The following is a 15,808-nucleotide window of genomic DNA, read 5'->3' on the forward strand; positions in this document are numbered from 1 at the left end:
CTTGACACCCTATTTTCTGCCAGTCTTCCTTTTCTTTGGGCTCTGCCTCACCTTGTAAATCTCTCACTTCCTCCCATGTATTCACACCACACAAAAGCATAAGTTGGCACCTGTTTCCACATGCTTCATTTTTCTAGTTTATTGCTATTTTATATTTGGCACAATGCTGAGTCACCTGGTCAGCTTAATGATTACTGGCTATCACTCTGTCAGTTCCAGATTGGTGAGCAGCACATTTGACCATGGCCAATTCTTTAGGTAATTGAATTGCTTCAAGTAACTCCTTCACATATTGTCCATTTTTGACAGGAGTTCCAGAAGAAGTCATGAACTCCCTTTGCATTCAGAGCTGTCCAAAGTCGAGCACAACTCCGTAACCATACCGGCTATCAGTGTAAATGGTTACTCTCCAATTTTTTCCAATGTTGCATACTTTTACTAAAGCCATCAATTCAGCTACTTGTGCAGAGTTGACTCCTGGTAAATAGGATGCTTTGACTATGTTTGATAGAGTGCATACAGCAACAGCAGCCCTTAGTCCTCCCTACTCATGGCGCATACACGAGCCATCTACAAAGAACTCATTGTCTGGGTCTTTTAAAGGATTTCCTGTATGTCTGCTCGAGGTTTAGTACTGAATTCAGTTAAGTCGATACAATCATGTTCGACTTCCTCTCTGACTTCCTCAGAGTGAGAATTGGGCAACAAGGTTGCTGGATTTAAAATAGTGCATCTCACTACTGTCACATTCTCTGAGCCAGGGATAATTCTTTCATACTTAGTCATCCGACTAGGTGTTAGGTACTGAGTACGTGTTCTGGTTAACAGAATCACGACTGAATGTGGAACATACACTGTTACAGGGTGTCCCATAACAATGGATTCACTTTGCTCAAGACTCATACATGTTGCGGCTACTGCTTTTAGACAACTTGGCAGTGCAGCTGCCACTGGGTCCAATTTTTCAGAAAAATATGACACAGGTCATCGCATTAAACCATGGGTCTGGGTTAGAAATGAAAGTGCACAATTGTCTCTTGTGTCACAAAATAGTGAGAACTTTCGAATAATCAGGCATCCCTAATGCTGGAGCTTCACATACACTTTTACGCAATGTTAAAAAATGCAGTCATGCTTTCATCATCCCACTCGCCTGGATCTTTTGCTAATTTCTTTGTAATTTTAATCAGTGGCTTTGCAAGTACTGCAAATCCCACAATCCACTGCCTGCAGTAACCTACAACTCCGAGAAACATTCTGATATCTTTCTGAGTTTGTGGTAATTTCATGTTCTAAATTATTTTGATTCGTTCAGATGTCACTCTCCTGACCCCTCTTTCTATCTGGTGTCCCAGATATTTTACAGAGGTTGTACAGTATTGCAATTTCTCTGGAGATCCCTTTTGCTAAATGGTTCAGCAATGCAATAGAGTCAATCACACAGTAATTTCTTGTTCTCGATACCTGCAATAGGTCATCGATATACTGCACCAGGACAGATTTTCCGGGCAGCACTAGTGATTCAAGGCACTTTTTCAGACTCTGATTAAAGATGGATGGACTTTCCATGTACCCCTGAGGGACACGATTCCAAAAGTAAACATGGTCGTCAAATTTGAACGAGAATAAAAATGTGCTATATGGATGCAGCGGGATAGAAAAGAACGCATAGCATAAATCAATTACAGTGAACCATCCTGCTCCTCATGGTATTTGATACAGAATCACAGCTGGATTTGGTACAACTGGGCTACATGGGACAACAATTTTATTTACCTTTCAGAGGTCTTGGACCACCCTGTACTTTCCGTTTGGTTTCTTTATGTCAATTATAGATGAATTATAAGGACTGCTCATTATTTCTTCCAGAATGCCTTGTTCAACCTATTTCAGGACTCATTTTGTACTGTTGAAAGTTTGGGTAAACTGCACCTTCTTTCATTGTCACTTTTATGGGATCAACATCTGCCATTAGGCCTACTTCTTTCCCAGTAAAATCCCACACATCAGGATTTACAAAGGTCTTTAGTTCTCCGGGTAAATCTTCTCGAGACATCTTTTTAACTTATGTCTCCTGTCTAGCCAGCATTACTTTATACACTCTGTCTTCATCTGGAGTCTTAATTTCAACAACATTTGGTGTACAAAAGATTGTGCATTTCCTTTTGCACAGTAGATCTCTTCCTAGCAAGTTTACAGGGCTAGAATCTCACACTACAAATCTGTGCATTTCTCGGAAGTTGCCAATACAAACTTCCATAGGTTCTGTGAACCTGTGAACATAACCTCCTCCAGGCACTTGTTTTATCGGACACAACCTTTCGACCCTTTCTGCTTCTTTTAATAAATATTCAGAAGACTTTATATTTGCTTGTGCCTCTTCCTTTTTCTTTGTCCATCTAACTTTCCATTTGTCTATATCTCTCCATTTTTGCAAAAATGACAACAATTCATTTATCTGCAATTTACGACCTGACACATTCATGTTTTCCAAATCTTTGTCATAAAATTCAGCTCTATATGGTTTCTGCAATACCTTTGATTTACCAATATCAATTCCCATTTCCAAAGCCAAATTCATTAGTTTTTCATGATATATTTTTGTATTGCGAGCAATACTTGTGCATATATACAATAATTCGTCTTCATCAAATGAATTCAGTCTGTCCAATCCCACATTTCCCACTACCATTTCCTCTAATTCCAGCCTTAATTTAAATTTGTCCAATACCTTTGGTTGAGTTTTAGGCTTCTGTATGTTTTGAGTTCATCTGTCTAATTCTTCCGGACTTACTACAGTTGCATGCCCTGTTCTCGAGAATGTTTCAATCTGTACCTCTTTTGAACATGGGGGTGTAACTTTCCTGATCGAGTCACTTACTGGTTCTCGTATAGGTAAATCCATTAAGGAAATTACCGATTTGCACTCAATTGCTTGATCATCAACTATTAAGCTTTCTTTTCTTGGCTGAATTATGGGTGTAGTCAGACAGGAGTTTTAGAATTAACTTTCTTATCTTCATACAAAGGAACTACAGGACCTATTGTCAGGGCTTCAGGACTTTTATTTAATTGGGAAATTTTCTGAATTAATTCACTACGCTGTTTATTTAATGCTTTGTTTTCTTTTTCTTGAAGTACCTTTTCTAATGAGGTTTCATGTATAACTTGTGGATCTAAAGGTGGCTGCAAAAATGGAGGACTAGACGTAACTCTGAGTTTCTTCTTGATAAGGTGGCAGATTTTTCATTAATAAGTCATCTAATAACTCATCATCCGAATCACCACTAGTCATTACATTTTTCCCTGTCCCTTTGTTTCCTGATGGGTTTTCTGTGGTAAAAACAGGATATAATCCTTCCACCTTTTTATTTGCTTATCTCTTGTCTCTTTTGGAAATTTTAGGGTAAAACTTACTCCAATTTCTGTCACTTCTGGACCTGTCTCGCTCAAACACCTCAGTCTCCCACTCTTCTAGAGCTTCATAATGTGTTAATCTTGATCGGGGATCTCATTTATTCATACGATTTCTTAAGTTGTACAAAATTCTACCATTGAAGGTACCATGTTCTGGAAATGCCAAAATACCGTCTTCCTTAGTGTACTCTATCCAGTTCTCTAACCACACACATGTGTGATAACCCCTTTCTACCATCATGTATGATGCGAGCGTATTTGGTGGTGGAATAATAACCCCTTCTCTAGTTTTAATAACTTTGTCTTTCTTGAAATAGTTCTTTATTCTTTTGAAAAGCGACATCTTTCTTTTTTCTCCGTACATGATATAAGTTCTTCCTCTAATTTGTTGTTCTCTTGCAAATCCTAAATATTTTCTATCAGGACGGTTTCCTATAAATGCTGGATCTAAATGCCCCATATACCGCTATTTAATTTTGCATGAAATGTCAATAAATTAAATTAACTCAGTCTGTTTATTTTGCAGAAATAATTCTACAATACCAGGTCGTTTCTTAAGTTTAACGACCAATGAGGTTTAGACTTACAGGCAGCCTTAACCAATGATTGCACGTCTTTTCTGTGACGTGAATCTCACTCTCTGCACTCACCCCTCCTTTACAATTTTCTCACGGCTACAAACCCGCTGTTTCTACCAATCCCAGCACGGCTCTCTATGACGTCAGTGCAGCACCTGCGACTGACTCCCTCCTTTGCAAGGTAATACGACAATTCCATTTTCAAATTTCAATTATACATTTCATTAATTAACAACATGAAACATTCGCTACTGTGCCTGATTGACTAAAAAGAAAAGATAATTTTCTTTCACAACGAGTAAACCTTTTTCCGCCTACTCTCTAAACACTGCGAGTAAAACAACCTTCCATTTACTCTTCATTTAAGCAAAAAGAACCTGCTATTTCTTCAGAATTACCCTTTCTAGGTGATATAAAACCAAAGTTTCACCAGCGAACTTCTTTGCTATCAATCACTCTCACATTTATACTTATGAAAAAATAAAACCTAACTAGTGCTTCAGTTTTTACCTAACTTTACGCACCTATTTCTCAGGCAAGAAACCTCACTGCAGTGTGGCTTCTATTTACCACCCGTTTCCTTTATCCTGGGATATTCCAGACAACATTTAACAATAAGAGCGGATATTGGTTAGTACATAAAATTAATAAACAATCAATATTCAATAGTTGATACACAACTAACTATCTATTATTAACTAATCCCTAACCATACTACTGCTACCAAGAAAAGTATACTGATAGAGTGCGCAGGGACCAACTAGCTCAGTCCTGCCTAACCAATTTACTAATTTAATTACTCTAGCAGTTTCCCCAGAGGTCCGAATTAGGACTTATACCTGTAAACCATGACTTACCAATCCTTGTCACCTTGTAACAGGGAGTTAGCATAAACAGGTAATATTTAATCACATTTACTTTTCATATAATTACCACAGACTCGGGGAAAGTTATAAAACCTCTATCTATGATAGATTTTCAGAGTCAAATGGAAAAAGGCCACAATCTCGTGACCACAAATTTTACAAGCAAGAATATAACTAGCAGGACATAATCTCGTGACCACAAATTTTACAAGCAAGAATATAACTAGCAGGACATAAAGTTTGTAAGAAATCACAGTAACCTCTTTAGACATTGGTCCTTGGAAGGGTAGGAAAGGGAAATAGCACAAGGACATACCACATATATTATATTTACCTAGAATGGTGCAATGACAAATCCTGGCAATGGGCTGGGGTAAAATACGGACCAGGACCAGGCTCCTGACTAATCAGGTGCCCACAGGAAAAGACAGGTGCAGATCAGGACAGGTGACCTCAGCTAAGTGCAACGCCAGCATCACACCACTCTCTCTAGGAAAACAAATTAGTACCCTCGATTGGGTAATAGATTCTTTTGACAGAGTGCTCAGCCAGCACCTCTGCTCTCGATCGCCTATTGAGTGCATTGGGTCAGTGACAGGTCAGCTATTAGGACAACTCGGACATTTTCTCTATCTGAGCCTACCTTAGTTATACTATTTCGAAGGCAATGTACCACCCCTAAATGTTGCAAATTTATGTGTTTCCCTTCAGTGATTGGTTGGAAAGATGAGGAGAGCTCATCACACCATACTAAGATGATGTAATTTCAATTCAAATCATATTGATTGAATCCCCACCCACAATTTACTTCCCCATGATTTTATTCCGCCGAACAATATTGGTACACAATTTGAATACATTGAATTTGGTAGCTTCCCTTCTAGAGGTCAGATGATCAGGTTCCCAGGCATATCGTGGGTAAGAAGTGTTCTGGCAGGGGTTTAATGCCAGTTCTTCAGCAAATTCAGAGTCAGAGTACGCATGTGCAGAATTGTCCAAGATGGAAGATGTGTCAGTGATCAGGCCCAAGGAAGACGAGCTAGTAGCAAAATCAAAAAGAAACATTTTAGAATACAGAAATAAATGAATGCACTGTATACCACTTATCTCTACTCTATTCCCATTACGTTATTTTAATTTGTGCATTAATGATTAAGCAGAACGAACAAGTTTAGTACAAGCTGCAACATAAGCGTTAGCATGTGAAATTTAAAGCAGCCATTTCTGGCACTAGTGCGCAGAAGCAACGTTTTCCCACCAAGCAGAGAGGTACATCATGCCACATAGATGTGACAGACGTATGCGCAGAAGATTTCCTGCTTTTTCAGCGGCCATTTTAATGCATTAGAGTTACCGTTGGTAAAAGCACATAGACAAGCTTCCCATAGATGCAAAAAATGTTGTGTAGTGCAAATAATAATAAACAAAACATGGTGGGTAATATATTACAAGTTATTTAGAGAAGGCTGAATACAAGCAAGTTTCAGAATATGTGAAACCTTGCTCCATCGGAGGTGCTGATTGTGAAAGTTAATTTCTCTCAAAGATGTGCCTGGAAGGTATTGTTTTTGTATGCGATTTCTTCTGTTCTACAACATCAATAAAGCAATTTATTAAGAGGCACACTGTACTCCTATCTCGGTGCTTCATGACAGGCGAACAGCTCTTATAGCAAAGGGTAGACTCGGGTGAATGATGTTCGATCATCTTGTAGCTGGCTGTCAGGTAGACATCATCTATGGCTGTGCAAGCAGTCTTTAGAGAACTCTGGGGAGAACTTCCTTCCTTGCTAATACAGGACTTGGAACTGAAATAAAAAATGGGTAATTGGGTCCCACTTTTATACAATAAAACTAGTTAGAAGATGTTGATGAACTGTCTGCCATTTCAAAACCAGTTTTGGGTGGTTCTCCTTTTAAGTGTCCTTTCCTGGCTGATGCTTTTCACTGCAAGGTTATCTCTAATCTGGAGCATCCATGATAGATGTACTTAGCGATGTGAAGTTTCTGTACCCGGCTGTCATCAGTCAGACTGAATAGTATGGAAAGACAAAAGTATGTGCCTAACTCAAAGAGTCCCCCTTCACCCTGCACAACAGAGGCTGCAGCACTTCTCCAAAAGTCCTTATTGAATTTCTAAAGGAGTCTTGCCTTCTCTTCCCTAACTTTGTTTTTTATGTCTTCTCCCACCAGCTTAAAAATGTGAGAGATACACATCCAACATCTGTGGAAACATCCTCAGCTCCATCTTGAGCAGCATGTCAAACTTCGAGCATCCAAAATGGAACTTGCAGGCCTCCATTACTCTGACACACTTACACACACGATTCATGCACCAGACACAAAAAATGCCAATTTACACTTGAGGTGTTAGTTCTAGGGTGTGGGTGAGTATAAAGTTCAGGTCACAACTATGATTTCACAACTGCTGGTATGCTGCCTCCACTGCTCAATGAGCTGAACACATGACAGGGACATAGTCCAATGTCGGTTCAATGAAGGCACACTTTGCCCCAACCCAGGTCACAGAACAGGTCCAGGACCTCTCCCATGTCAATAGACACACTTAGGCCTCTATGCACATACTAGATTAGTGGGAGGCTATGGCCAAAATAAAAACAGGATACCAGACACATGCAGTCAGGAACGCAGAGCAGGGGAGCACAAGGCTACCAAAAGCGAATTCATAAAAATAAGAGGGGTGAGGGCAAAATGTTTGGGGTTGTCTCTAAAGAGAGGGACAGGTCCAATAGCAGATATTCAACAGATGTTCCTCTCTTGATCCTTTAATGCATTGAATTCCATTATGCAACTAGTTACTGGCCAATTGTCCCAGCAAATTTGACCACCACTAACAATTTGTAAGGGCAAATAAAAGCAAACGTTTCTTATATGATATGCTTGCCCATTCAACCGCAGCTCTATTTGATGCCTTACAAGACACTAAAAGTTAACATTACTTCATAGCTATCTGAAAACCTTGCATTTTGGGGAAGTGTGGCCTGACTTTAGGGCGGAGTGCAGTTACTAAGCCCAGACTCCCAGAGGCCCTATGTAATATGTAATGAACCTGTAGTTTAATTATAATTCTGCACCCCTAGGGACCCCACTTGTACTCCCTGAAATCTTTTGCAAGGTATCCCGCTCCAGAAATAAGCAAAAGCTCCAGGAAATTGGAGCTTGACAGCATTGATACTCAGCTCTCATCATAGGGAGTGCAACATGAAATCTGTAATAAAATTAGGGAGACATAGGACGGTTTGAAAAAACTGTATATGGGAACTTATAGTTAAACACTGGACAAATAAAGAGATAAAGGTGATAGACTACTGGCCTGGTTCCTCTTATGAGAAATCTCCTCTCCTATCATAACCTTACTGAACACTTCTGAGATTACATGAGTGCTAAGACAAGTAAATATTAATCATACCCTGGCCATATGTTTAGAGCACTACATAATAATTCTGCTCTCCCTTGTTATTCCCTTGATAAAAGACTATTTGGAAACTACCCAGATCACATGACACTCTGAAGATAAAGCAATAGGTTCAGAACAAGAAGTTACAAGGGGCGAGTTATTAGAATCCATTAAGCCCTTGAGAGTATTAAGGACCTGGGTGCATATAACATAACATCCAAATTTTACCATATATTCATGGCTCAAATCTCAGAGAAATTTCTGGAGGTATTCAGTGAGGACTGGTCCCTGGGACGCTTACCTAACACTATCAGAGAAGCAGTTATTTTAATGATGTTAAAACTGTATCAGGACCCAAATGAACTAGTATCCTATAGACCGCTCTTGAGGATAAATGTAGACTTGAAAATTCTAAACTTTTAGCTCATAGGTTGATTCATCAAGTGAACTCCCTAGTACATGTGGACCAGTGTGGTTTTGTTCCAAGTCAGAGAACTTGAGTGAAGGTTGCCACGTCTTCTTCATACCAGTGAACGATTGCATTTAGACGTGGTCACTCACAGTGTTAGATTGCGAGAAAGCCTTTGGTACTGTTGAATGGTCTTACATGATGAAGTTTCTAGCGATGGGTATAGATCCTAATTTTCATAAATGAGTATGAATCCTATATGCAGGACCAACACCAATGGTAAAATCTGGAGGTCTAGACTCACAAAATGTCCCATTGAAAGAGGCATGGAACTAGGGTGCACACTTTCATAAAGTCGGAGAATCAGTACAGGTAGTGTCGTTGTATGGTGATTATACATTGGTATTTGACACAAGCCCAAACATCTATTCCTATTCTGATGAGAGAATTAGAGAAGTTTGGGAAAATATCAGGTCTACAGGTGAACAAAGCTGCATGTGTTCCCATTAGTTCAGTTGGCTTATAAAAGCTAGGAGTATCTCCCTAGTATACATCTGAGGTGGGAACATAATAGGTTTATTTATTTGGGTATCCTAGTAATCCACACTGCAAACAAAAGCACTGCACATACAATATGGGTAGAGGGATTCAGGGTATTTTGGAATGCTGACCCAGCCTTCACAATCGGTAAAGTGGCAAAGCCAACATAGTCTTCCTCCATAGATACCTATATACTATAGGAGAAGTGTGGCTCAAGTGGTTGGAGCGGCAGACCCTGATGCAGAGGTCTGGCCCTGACCAGGGTTCAATTCCCTGCCTCGGCGGGTCTTGGGCTCAAATTTCCCCGGACCTGACAATTCTCGCCTCGGTGCCTATTCCAATCATGGAGTCCCACTCTGTAACTCTGGGAAATAGCTTGCTTAATCTCCACAACGGACCCTCGCAGCGGGATGCCTGGCTTTCACCTTGGGGATGCCCAGTAATGGGTTATCTCGCAGGGGAATACAAGCGTTGGGACGCTTCCGGACAGCCATGCGCTCTACAAATCAAATTTCATTTCATTCATTCATTTCATTTCATTACAGAATTTGATTTGTCCAATCACTAGATCAACCTTTAAACTGTTGGACAGTCTCCCATTGTTCTTGGTCTGGGTGCGTAAAAAAAGTACAGAGAACCTCAAGAGCCTAAAAGGAGATGGAGAGGAGGGGGGTATCGATCTTCCAGACCTATTATCCTAATATATTGCAGCCCAGCTGCAACATGCTGCAAACTGGTGCTCTAAGATAGATAACTGGGTGAAGAAATTTCTATGCAACGATATAGACAACAAACCTCTTCCAGCATTTCCTCAGATGGGGAAACACTCCCAACACAGCCTCACAGATAGTACCAATAAGGGTCCAATCACGAGTTTTGGCAGTGCAGGAGCTGGGAGTATGCCACCCCCGTGCCCTTGCACCACCAAGACTCGCCTCTGCCCACCTGCCAGAATATGACTTGCTTGGCGGGACCGTGGTGGTCCACCAAGCATATAGCAGCCTCTATTCGCCGTGCCACCTCCAGGGAATGGTGGTTTCCTGGCAGAGGTCTGACTGCCCTATTTGCAGTGGGGCAGTCAAACCACATGTATGATGGTGGCAGTCCAGCCACCGCGCCACCGCATTCTGGCAGTCCTCAGGCTGCCAGACTCGTAATCAGGCCTTAAGTCACATGGATGGTATATGAACAATTAAAAGAATTCTGAAACACCCACCTTTTTTCCAGATTATTACAGTTACAGTGGTGGGAATTACTTAGTAATACTGCACAAAATACGACATTCTCATGGTCTAGGAAAAGTGGGCAACAACTGACTTATATTTGGAGGGGTTTGAATGTTTTAACATCATTGTACCCACTCCTAAACAAGGCCGTCCATCTGGCGGTCTTTCTATATGGGTCAATATCTCCTCAGGTGGTAGTGTTAGAAATCCTTATCACAAATTACGACAATTTTCAACCTGTTATTTACACACAAGGGATCTCAATTTGCTTTATTAATTTTTATAATAATGATTTTATAAATGCACCAAATAGGAATTATATTAATTTTTTTTGCTTTGTTTCTATTGGGGCCGATTAGGATTGCGGTGAATCCGCATCCTCTGGGCCGGCGGAAGCCACCGCTGGCCCAGAGGATGCTGATTCACCTCTGCGGTGCCTTCAAAGACCCCCGCCACATTAGACACATGAGGATGGCTGGGGGGTCAGCGGCGGACGGGAAGAGCGTCTACCGCTTTTCCGCCGCGGTCGCCTTCCGACGGTGGCGGAAAAGCTCTTATATGGTGGCGGTGTCTATCAGACACCGCCAGCCATATTAGGATGGGGCAGAAAACATGCTTTTACGCGGCGGTTTTTCCACCGTGGAAAAGCATGTGGTCCTTCGTGTTTGGGGGTCCGTTGCGAGCCCCCAGAGTGTTGGGGTCTGGGGGGTGCACATGGGGGGTACCTATGGTACCCCCCTGCTTTGGCATGCACAGGGTGGCAGGCGCCACACGGTGCCTGCCAAGTTGTGCATACCAAGGCTACACATGCATATTTTACATTGCGGCGGGTGCTGCTTAAAGCAGCACCCGCCGCAATGTAAAATATACGGGATGTGACTGCCAGGGTGGCGGTCACATCCTAATTCGCATGGAGGGAACGCCGCTGCCCCTGCGGACGGTCCCTCCACCTCGGGGGTGGCGAACGGACGCTGGTCCGTCCGCAATCCTAATAGGCCCCATTGTCTGGTAAGATTGCAGGAATTTGCCTGGGTGGTGATTTTAATTCTAAGATGGCGAGGGCGAATGTTTTAGTCACAACACCTACTTTAGACAAACACACATGTAAAAGAGGGAAAGAATTATTGGACCACTTATCAAATCACAATCTACTGAATGTGATGGATATTGCCAACATCCATCATAATGACAGTCTCATCTCGACTTATAGGGGTTGTGGTTGCGCCTGGACGATAGATTACATCTTTATCTCGGCTTCACTAGAAGATGTTGCAGCAAAAGCCGAGGTTTTACGACTGTCTTTGGTGACCACAACCCTATTTTAACAGCAATCCGGTTTGCCCCAAGACTTGTTTTTACTTAAGAGCCGGGCGCTAGACACTTAACTCACTCCACGGACAATTTGAGGATAATCTGGAAGGGCATTGATAATGGCAAACTGTTTTTCAAAACGATAACAGCTCAGGTACCCTCCATTGAGACTTGTCTGTTGTCTAATGATCCAAACTTAGAGGTGGTCAATGCTTTTTGCGACCAATGTGCTGGCATCAAACAATTAATTTCAAAGCCCGCATCTAACCCTAACTCAAATCCTATATGGCTTAATAATGCCTGTTCGTGAGCAAATAGAGAGCTCCGTGTAGCACTAGCATCCGTGCCCAGGGACGCAACCCTTGTTGGATCCCTGAGACAGTACTACAAACAAGTGAGAAGGCAGCGGAAACAGGAGACCCTAACAACGATGGGATAAGCTTGCCTGCACTGCCAGTCTCAACAATGGAAAAAGCTTTTGGGCAGCTGTCAAAGATTTGAGATCCATGGGCCTTTCACTTATGCCTTTAAGTTGCAATATAACAAGTGAGGCCTGGGAAGCTAATTTCTCTAAAATGTATGCACCCCACGAGGAGGCCTTTGACTTTTCTAATGTTGCACGCATCCAGATATCAATAACAGAAGTCGAGGATGCAATTAATTAATGCTCAGGCAAAAGGCACCTGGCCCTGATGGGCTTCCCATAAACCTTATTAAATATAAACCTGAGTTCTGGGCGCCTCTTTTACACAACGTTTTTAACAACCTAGTAGATACATTTATACCAAGCACATGGTCTACTAGTATTATTGTCGCGATCTTTAAAAAAGGGGACCGATCCAACCCAAGCTGCTATAGACCAATCTCCCTGATTGATAACACCCTTAAGATACTTGGGAGAATACTATTTAATAAAATTAGATCTTGGGCTGAGGAGGGACAGACTTTAAACAAATACCAGCTAGGGTTCACAAGTGAACTGGGAACAGTCGAACAATGTTTAAATCTTACCCTAATTGTTGGCAAATATACCATTGCCCGCCATTCTCCTATATATCTGGCTTTTATAGATCTCTCCTCAGCCTTTGACTTTGTAAATAGGTCACATCTATGGTCAGCACTTTTAAAGTATGGGTTGGATGAGGTTTTAATGCATTTCTTAGCCTTTTTACACAGGGACTTGAAAGCTTGGGTGAGGATTGACAAGGAGGGGGAGGTTTCATGGAACATTAATATAGATAGAGGGGTCAGTCAGGGATGTGTATTGACCCCTCTCTTGTTAAGTCTGTATATCAATGATTTATTTACATAAAGTCTTATCAGAACTTACTCCTGATGTTCCAAAAATTAATGGCAATATACTCTCCGTTTTATTATATGCAGACGATGCGGTCCTAATGGGCCGCAACCCAAACACTCTCCATATTTTAGTTAGAGGCTTTGTTGATTTTATGGCTTGTCTAGATCTCTGCATTAATTTAAAGAAATTGTTCATAATGTGTTGTGGCCCCAAAAAGCACTTTATTCACTCAATTACCTCAGGATCAGAACGCCTTTTATGCACTCAGACTTTCCCGTACCTAGGACTAATGTTTTCAGACATTGGTTCCTGGGAAGCTTATCTGGCCCACAGTAGGAATACATTTCTAAAGGGGATTAATTCAACTGTATGCCTCCCGCAACCAAAAAAGACTGAGGTAGTGCTCTCATTAATTAAAATTTATAAATCACAGTGCATACCCATGGCTACTTAAGGCACTGAGGTTTGGGGCCATGCAAAAAGTAGTATTATTTAGGGAGAAGAAAACCGATTTTGTAGAAGACTTTTGGGGATCCCAATTTCTTCTCCAAATTTTATTTGTCATCAGGAACTACAGCTACCTTATATTGAGGATTACATTAGTTCCCGTCCGACCATATTCTGGTTAAAAGTTTGGCAAAATCCGGCAGCGTCACTAGCCAGAGAAATTATAAAGGATTGCCTGAACTGTAGTAAGGACTGAGACATCCTGTGGCTGGCAGCTGTCAGAAACAGCCTTACTGGCGTTAATCTTAGTCACATTTTCTTGAATCCAAATATTATGGAGGGCATAACTAAAAAGACCATACAAGAGGCCCTATATGATCAATATAGTTATTCAAGATATGAAATGGAACTTGCTAAGCCAACAGTCATAAGGTATATGTCTCTGGCTTCTATTAACTGCCCTCCATTTCATTTGCCATCCAGTTATCTCCTATTGAATTTAAGCCGCTGGGAGAGAAGTCTGCTGTTCCGCCATCTTAAAATATCTACTGTGCTTCCCAGGAGGCTTTAATACCAACCTTGGGCAAATGTGTTACCCTTGTGGCAATCGGAGCAACCAATCAATGTTACATTTCTTATTTGTTTGTTATTTTTATTTGTTATACACTAAACAATTCCTGATCCCTTTCTTTAAGTCAACTACCATTATCGACTTTAGCATAGCCTACACGGAAATTCTCAACCTTAAAAGTGTAGACTTAAACTTTAGAGTACTTTCTTTTCTAAAGGCGGCAGTTCGCTCACGTGTTTCAGTGAGCACCCCCTAAAAACTTCAGATTCCTCATGATCACACCTAACTGCTACTCGTTGTGAACCATAATTTCTAATGTTTCGTGGCATTCTGTAGAAATGTTTGCACTGTATAGTATGGCTCATTAAATATAGCTAATACTTGTATGCACTTTACCATAATATATTCATGCGGCTATTTTATTTCACTGTATTTTAACATATTATGCTGTACTGTTATCTGTTTGTCCCTGTTTGCCCATATATTAATTCAATTCGTAACTTGCACTTATCTCTTTATGCTGCTATTGTCAAGAATAACTGAGCCACTTAAAGGAATGGTCGTTTTACATATTTGTCGTTCTGCTGTAACATGAGTATTTATATTTTTGATCGTGCTGTACATACAAGTCCATATTCTTCATTGTTATTTATTGATTTTTTTTATTGAAAATTGCTTTCTTTTTTAATGTGACCTGTGCTTTTATGGATATTTTGTATCCGAATAAAGATTATTTGAATTGAATTAGTAATACTGAACGTGCAATGTCTTTAGCCCACTGGAGAGAGGAAGGCTGTCAAACTTAGGGAGATTTCCATCCTTCCACTTCATTTCTCACATTCAAGATGGCCTGCAAGAGTTTAGAATTAGATAGGAGCCAGTTTTTACAAAATGCCAGCATTTGAAACACAATTATGGATATATGAACTGACATCCCGGAAATGTTTTGGTCATCCGTCACAGTGGAAGTCGTTCTGGAAGAAGGTTCCAGTCGACACTTGATGTCCAGTATATATATGGCTCTGAAATCTGATAGAAACCAGCCTATGCTGCGAGACAATACAGATAGAAGTAGGGTTTTCAGTTATCTATCTTTCACCGAGTTGAGGGGAAATAGCTTACTCCGTGGTTCATGGTACTTCCAGTGACGCCGCGTTCAAATTAATAAATTTTGACTTTCTACACTGCATCATCTATTACAGCTTACTGAATAATGAAGGGCAGTGATACAGACAATAAAATGATTCACAGAATGTGTGTACTGTCTGTTGGGCGTTAATCCTAAGAACCAAAAGAACCAACATAGGTTTGTTTACTACATTGAGTCTCCTGCTGGGTAAGTGTGGACTGGCTATACCTGGCTGCCCTCACACCCTATCAGTGGCATTCTGAGTGCAAGATGGACAGGCGCAGAGTCTAGATGGATGAAAGATGTTAGGATAGATGAAACTGTGATGGAAGATTTAGAGGTTTGGGCCGAAATTAATAATTAAGGGATCCCCCGGAGACACAGAACTGCGTCTGTAATGGAAGAGGGAAACTCTATGTGAAAAGAGCACCATTGATTGGTTTGGTGTCTTTTTTGATTGATTGTCATCTATGTCAAGCTGTAATATAATATTTCAAAAACTGTTCTTCTCAGGCACCTCACTTTCATTTTACTTAACCTTTTACAAAATAAAAAAGAGTTTTAGTTTTGCATAATAAAAGATAATTATTCTTTTCT

General features: G+C 40.8%; 1 protein-coding gene across 1 annotated transcript in view; it reads left to right on the forward strand.

Moving 5' to 3' along the window:
- The window catches only part of IL16 (interleukin 16), a 471,977-nt gene that overhangs the window by 444,389 nt on the left and 11,780 nt on the right, over positions 1–15,808 (forward strand). The gene's annotated exons all lie outside the window — the stretch shown is intronic.

This window comes from Lissotriton vulgaris, chromosome 2_1 (genome assembly GCF_964263255.1).
Source record: "Lissotriton vulgaris chromosome 2_1, aLisVul1.2, whole genome shotgun sequence".
Classification (NCBI taxonomy): domain Eukaryota; kingdom Metazoa; phylum Chordata; class Amphibia; order Caudata; family Salamandridae; genus Lissotriton; species Lissotriton vulgaris.